We start from the raw sequence: 7,590 nt of genomic DNA on the forward strand, positions 1-7,590 counted from the left end.
CGCTCGAGAAGGATGAATGCATGAAATGAACGGAGCGTCAGTCGATGTTTTCCGTGAAGACGGAGCGAGTAGCTTGGCAACAGAGGCTGCGCTTTACTACAGCAGCAGACAGCGAGAGCGACCGCGAGCTGCGTCACTCACACCACCAGCAGCGTGAAGGCTGATTGGGAGAAGAAAGAAACTGCGCTCCATCTGTCAAACCCGCCCCTTTCTGATTACTGCCGACTGCATCATTCGGATAATGACTTTCAAAATTTGGCACCGCTTTGTGACCATTTGACCAGCAACCCCTGATGATGCATTTAGGAGAATTTGGTGGCTATGTGACTAAATAGTTTCGAAACGTCAGCCCTAATTTGCAAGCAATAACTGCAACAGTGCAAACCAAGACAAAGGCTATCTATTGCTTCTGCTAAAGAAAACACTATGGGTTTATTCTACAGTCATAAACTACCCACCTTTTAGCTAAAATAATAACTGGGTGGCATCATTGCATCATGCATATTTCTTATTTTTAGACACACATAAACTCGCATGACACTGCTGACACAAATAAACATGAAATATCTGAGAGTGAGTGTCCCTACACGGTCAACACTACAAAACAAGTCTTTGTGTTTACGTGTATGGTGCCATAAGTGGATGTGCACAATGGGAAAAGGAACTGACTCATTTTATTTGGAGATAAACAGAACAGGAAGCATGTCTATAGTAAAAGAAAAGAACGTAAACTGTTCTCTTCTTATCCACCATGGATGACTAGGCAGAATGCTACGAATCTGCACTGAATATGTGTACAATGAACTTCTTTCAAAGTAAAATCCTTTATAGAAAAATTTTGTGCCTACTCTTTGGATGTCACTAAGTTTAACTTTAACTGAATATTTCTGGATCTGGACTTTGATGCTGGATATACTAAACTTGACTGGCTATAATTATTGTTCTTATCTATTCAAATTTATTTTGTGAGGGTATATGTGTTATATAGTTTAACAAATCGCTTGTTTTAGTCCAGTCTTTTGAAAATGTATGCGTACGCAAATTTAGGCCTTCCATATTACTTCCAATCAAGGCATATAGCAACAAAACCTCAGTGTATAAGTTATAGCATATCATAAGCTACTATAATTTCTATTATTTTCCTCCCATCATCACAACTCAACAGTGTCACCACCCACAACATTCAAATTCACATCAGTCAAGTTAAGACTCGATTTTCTCCTTTCTTGTCATTCATCCACCTCTAAACTTATTAATTCAATCACTTGGTATTGTATTTAAAATCACGTCGCCTTGGTATTGTATTTTCTCCCTCCCCTTAATGGTTTAAGTGACCAACTTTATATTGAATTGCCACGACAGACAATTCATTATCCTTTCATCATAAAAAATAGTCTGTTAGTTTCTCTATGCTTTAAAAATGCTGAAAGAACATGCTTCGTGTTTGGATCCGTGACAGTATTTTATATTTTATCAGCAGGGAAAGTAATAACAAAGCGCACTGCAGGCAAGTCCAGACAAGCGCGTCAATCCTCGCGGATGTCCCGCCCCTCAAAGGCAGTCCTCCGATGATGTAACTCTTTCCAAATATAGCGTGTTGCCGAAGCAACCCCGGCACGCCATTGGCGCAGCGCTCTGTCAGTCTTGCCTCGTCGTGAAGCTAGTGTTATTATTGTAAACAGGGTGCTTACTTTCCACGGGCTCTCGGGTCCCGAGCCTTTGCTAAGCGCTTCTTTGTTCACTGCATGAGAAGATCAACACGACAAAAGACTACTCACGAAAACTCTTTGTACACGTTATGGGCATCCTGTAATCGTTAATGGACAATGCAAATAAAAACCGAGTAGTTTAATTCGGTTTCTAAATCAAACCTGTTAGATACTTTAAGTTAACATGACGTATCTCGAAGACAGCCGGTAACTAATGCATAGCAATTGTTGCTGAAAATTTGACAAGCAGCTCGTTTTTTTATAGCCTACAGCAGTATTCAGTTTACAGTAACTTCCTTGATTCACGGCACGCTAGTATGTAACAACTTTTTAGAACATTAACATCATGATGTAAAGACAGCGACTCGGTTAAGAGTCAAAAACCTTTCGACAATAGTTCGACGCTCTCGACTGTTGTCACGCGTTGTTTCATTGTTTCAACAAAACACATTTCAATTCCCTCATTTACTCTTGCTCTGCCACTTTAATACCTCACAAAATGCTCAAACGTGACAACAGTTGTGCTCATTCACAGTTCGAAGAGTCTGATCAGCAGCTACCTCAAAGTCAATATGAATGGCACTTACCCAAAGCGCTGAGGGGAAAATTGAGGATGTGTATGAAGACATCATTTGACTCAAGGGGGGTGTTCTAATAAGTAGCCTACCTCCTCTAGCACGTTTACAGGTTAATTTCAGTTCGCATAACAGTTTCAGCTTATTTACTGCCGTTTCACAAGGTATCGAGGAAGTTCTTCTTTTGTTCCAGTATTTATGCACAGCGTCAAAGTTGCGCGTTGAGGAGGCGGAGCGGTAGCGCTGCGCGAGAGGAAGAAAAAAAATCAAGCGCCAGCGCTCGACCTTAGATACTCAAGACTCAAACCCTACGACCCACACTGGATCAAATTAGGTCATGTGCTACTGAGACTACCGAGTCGGGTGTCATAACTGCACACAACTCTGATCTCGACGACGTAAGACCGGTGTTTCCACAGCATGGCGCGAGAACCAGACTTTACCTTAACTGCGAGAGAGATCCCAAGTGCTTTACTATGATCCGCTCAAGTGCACGTTCACAGATGACTCATCTCGTGTAGGCCTATTGTTAAGTCTCCTTCCAATATGAGATATTTTGTTGAAGTTATGATAGAGGTAAAAAAAAAAAAAACTTTCATCGTGATCAGATTTGAGATCTTCAAACTGATACGCGATAATAATAATAATAATAATAATAATAATAAAAACAAATTTTGAAGTTGATCTGCATGTCTTTTTTATTTGCCATACACCTGCATAAGCATTTTTTAAAGTAGCCTATATTTGTGTTTTATGGGGGGAAAAGTATGCTGAAAGAACTCCCTGTGATTTGAAACAGCTGACTTCATGCTATTGGCTGGTGTCTGGTGTGTTCAACTGCACTAGAGCAACTAAAGCCTGTCAAATATCATCTTTATGCTAAACCTCACTTTGGTTAGGATGCGTGGCACGAACAATCAACAGTCAGCATAGCTGCTTAAGCACATGTGTTTTCTGTTTCAACAATTTCGTCTTTAAACCTATAATGGTATAAAAGGTTAACATGGATCATAATAATGGGTACAGGGAATTGTGTGTGTGTGTGTGTGTGTGTGTGTGTGTTTTGACCTCAGTTCCTTAAGGCAAATAAGCACTTTTCACCTTTGAGTATATATATATATATATATATATATATATATATATATATATATATATATATATATATATATATATATATATATATGTGTGTGTGTGTGTGTGTGTGTGTGTGTGTGTGTGTGTGTGTGTGTGTGTGTGTGTGTGTCAAAAAGCACTTATCAAAAAAACATCTATGGGTATGCAAAACAGTCTTCGAAAGACTTCGAAAGTTCGGGGTAATCCAGCTGCTAGTTAATTAACAAGGGATTCGTACAACTGATTAATGCTAAATGTTGCCTACAATAAAAATATTTTATTTGAATAGTTTTATTTTGGATGGCACGTGGCGTTTAGGAAGTTAATTTGAAAGTTAGGCTATTTATAACAGGCAAAAACACTCGGCCTGTTGACACAGCTGAGGTGAGGTTTTCAGCATTTTCCAACCTTCCTCTATACACTCTCTCAAACGAGCAAATAAACGATTAGCACTACGTCACTTTAAGTGATTTTAGGATTAAGTAAATATATAAATAGGAATCCAGAAAAATAGCGTAGAATTTAATTAAATTAAAATGATGTAAGCAATTTAGTGTAATAGCCTACAGTTAATATTTACGCCGTTTTACTGGTGAAACAGTCAGCTATTTGCCTGTTTTCGTTATTATTATCATTCTCTTAGTGATAAATCAAATCATCTTGACTAATTCCATACACCATCAATCAGTTTGCTGGTATTTTACAACGATTTGTTACGTTAGTAAATTGGAGCATTTTCTAAATAAAAGTTTAAAGCAACAATATAGTCGATCTGCTACATAAAAAATGCATGACCAACGGTTTTCAAGGTGCTGCAGAACAAATGAAAATGTAGAGTAACGAATTCACTCTTTCAACTAATGCATTCATTAAATACGTTACCTGCTCGAATGACTAACGAAAAAGTTTGTATCCTTTCATTCCCAGTTGTTTTATCCAAATATGAAAATTATAAATTTTCACAAACAGTTTCCGTGTATGAAAATACATAAATTCATCATCACATTCATATAGTAAAGCTGCTTATTTTAAAAAACAGTAGGCTACATTTTGTAAAATGGCACAAGTTTATCTACAACAGTTTTGAAACAATCATTTTGCTATCTATCACACAATACGTTTTTATTTTTATTTTGGAAAGACAACGCAAAATAAATTTCATCAAGCTTGCGCTATTAGCTACTAGTCGCCTACCTTCACGTTTGAGCTTCTTATCCTGTTGAAAGTAAGAGCCTAGCTCGTATTATAACTGCGACATTTTTAAATGACATTTTTCGTTTTTAAGAAGTTAAAATTTTTTGTCCTGTGGATACGAGTCAAATGATAGTGCAAACGCTCAGTTTGACTCACCAGACCTCTAGTGACAGACCTGTAGATGGACATCTGACTGAATAAATAATGCACACATTATAATATATTAGCGCGTGACTTCGAGGAGCGATTGTAAGATTAAGACCCTGTTTGTGGCCCGATGTTCAAGAGTTGGAGAGCATTGTGTGGGCTATACTTCGCTCCTGTGAGTTTGTTAGTGAGTGTGCAAAAGTAAAAAAATAAAAAATAAAACCACCCCATGAACGATGTCACTATTTTCTGAACAGCAAGGTTATGGAGCATGTTAATGTGAAGCTGTGTTTGCCTAATTTTCCATGTGTGTGGGAGGAGGTAAAGCTCAGATGCAAAATAAGAATCGGTATTCTGATCTGTTCTATCAACCAGTTTATAAAACAGAGCAACAAGTCAGATGTGTATAACAAGCCTGAGCTGAAAATGTCACTGTGTGCCTTGAAACGCTCTTTTTTCCAACCAGATTTCATTCAGTCTGTCTCTTACGACACGAATGGATTTACTCAATACTGGTGTCTGTGTTTATATCTGTGTGGAAGAGAGAAAAAGAACAGACAGGGTGCAATGAACCTCGTAACTAATAGTTAAATAAATTAAAATCTAAACTGTGAAGGATTTTTTTGTTTAGAAAATTAGTGCATCTGACAACTGAATATGTGCAATATGTATAGAACTTCTCTTGTACAGCTGGGATGTCCTGGAGCCCCTCCTCCCCTCCACATGTCCTTGCTCAGCAGACCTTGGTTGACCTGAATACCTCAGACTTAAAGCAGAACAGGGGGTCCCTGATTCTTAATCAGCAACACATGATTGCACACGCATAGACCGTGTCAGGACATGTCTTGGTTAGCTGTTTTAATGAGTGACACAAGTGCAAAAAGACACATTTTCCCTCCCACACAATATGAGAGATAAAGTCAGTGATAGACAGAGGGAATTGTCAGACATGTCAAGCTGAGACACAGTCTGACGAAGTAATCTACAGATCCTGAAAACCAAGAGAGAGAAGGAAAGAGAGCAACTGTTATGCATCATTCTACATCACAGTCAACATAGCTCAGATTACTGCTTTGCTTTATAAGTCTCATCTCTCTTTATCCCATTTCTTTACAGCATTTGTTAAGTTGGCTTGAAAAAGCCAACTTACTGATCTACTATTTAATCTTATTATTATTATGTTGGCTTGGCAACAAGCCAACATACTGAAAGCCAACATACTGTTATGCTATTTAAACTTCTTCTTTTTTTTCTTATTATTATTTTTCTGACAGAAATTCTGAACGCTACTCCTCCTAGGGCTTTAAAGCCACAAGCCCCAAACTTGGCAGAAACCTGTGGGATAGAGCGGTGCTGGTTGCTATATCTTTTCAGACTGATCAGACTTAAAGTTTTTTTTTTATTAATTTTTAAATGTCAAATTACATTACCCATAGACTTACATTATCTGAGAAAAATTGCGCCCCTAGTTGCAATAACCGAGATTAAAGGGAGGAGTCAGGTTTCGTTTCACTTTTAAACCGGTTAAAAATACCAAGTAAATAATACAATTTCCCTCAAACTGACAAGCTAAACCAACATATCTGATTATTACAGGGGTCAGGGCTCATTAATAATTTATTTCTGGGCAGAGAGCAGTTAGAAAGACGAGAGAAGAATCAATGCTGCTGTCTCCACGGAGCTCACAACGAGCGAATTCATTCTTATTTAAGACCTTTTAAAACGGCGACTGCACGCAATCCACACGTTAGAACACACCAAGAGCTAAATTCAGATGTTTCTGAACTGTTTAAAGTAATAACATGATATATTCGCGGCAGCCAAATGTCCGCGAGCCCGCGATGTATTTCTCTGAACACTTGAAGTCCACATGACAGCCGCGTTTCGGGGCGAGATCGGACAAATAAATAGGCTAGCAATATAAACTGACAAGCTAAACCAACATATGTTATTATTACCGGGTCAGGTCTCATTTATAAATTATGTCTCTGGCCAAAGAACAGCGAGAAAGACGAGAGAGAAATGAGCGCTTCATCCGCATTTTTAAGCGCTTCCAAAAATAATATCACAGCGAATTGCACTAATCCACCCATTAGAACACAACAAGAGCAGAATTCAGGTGTTTTTGAACTGTTTATGTGTGCAAAATGAAATATAATTTGACAACGTGATACAGCTTATGAATACTTGATGTCTGGGCAGAGAGCAGTCAGAAAGACTAGAGAATAATCACGGCTGCTCAGCTCATGCTGTCTCCACGGAGCTCACAACGAGCGAATTTATTATTATTTAAGACCTTTTATAATTAAATTATATCGGCGATTGCACGCAATCCACACGTTAGAACACACCAAGAGCTAAATTCAGATGTTTCTGAACTGTTTAAAGTAATAACATGATATATTCGCAGCAGCGCGACTGCCCGCGAGCTCGCCATGTATTTCTCTGAACACTTGAAGAGAATTTACAGCCTGTCACATTAAAACACTGCAGCGAAACGGCAGAAAACAATTAGAACAATATATTATACACATGAAAATGAGTGTTTATATGTGATTGTGAGATTTTATCTGTCAGGCTGAACCTCACATCAATTGTTATCCATCGTCACAACATGGTAAAGTCATTTATATATATTTTTTAAGAGCTTCTTAAAATAAATATTCCTGCGAATGCACACAATCCACCAATTAGAACACACTAAGAGAAAAATCCAGGGGTTTTTGAGCCGTGTATGTGTGCAAAATGCAATATTTGACATCGCGAAGGGAAAAAAAAGTCACATGACAGCCGCGTTTGGGGAGAGATCAGACAAATAAATAGGCTACACATTTCATTCACTCTGACAAGCC

General features: G+C 38.2%; 1 protein-coding gene across 1 annotated transcript in view; it reads right to left on the minus strand.

The window, feature by feature from the left end:
• Window positions 1-2,506, minus strand: part of LOC113108109 (SPRY domain-containing protein 7) — a 28,508-nt gene extending 26,002 nt beyond the window's left edge. Inside the window, exon 1 of the mRNA XM_026270932.1 lies at window positions 2,297-2,506. The gene's annotated coding sequence lies outside the window, so the exon portion shown is untranslated. The remainder of the gene's footprint in view (window positions 1-2,296) is intronic.
• Between the last annotated feature and the right edge of the window lie 5,084 nt (window positions 2,507-7,590).

This window comes from Carassius auratus, chromosome 9 (genome assembly GCF_003368295.1).
Source record: "Carassius auratus strain Wakin chromosome 9, ASM336829v1, whole genome shotgun sequence".
NCBI classification, from domain to species: domain Eukaryota; kingdom Metazoa; phylum Chordata; class Actinopteri; order Cypriniformes; family Cyprinidae; genus Carassius; species Carassius auratus.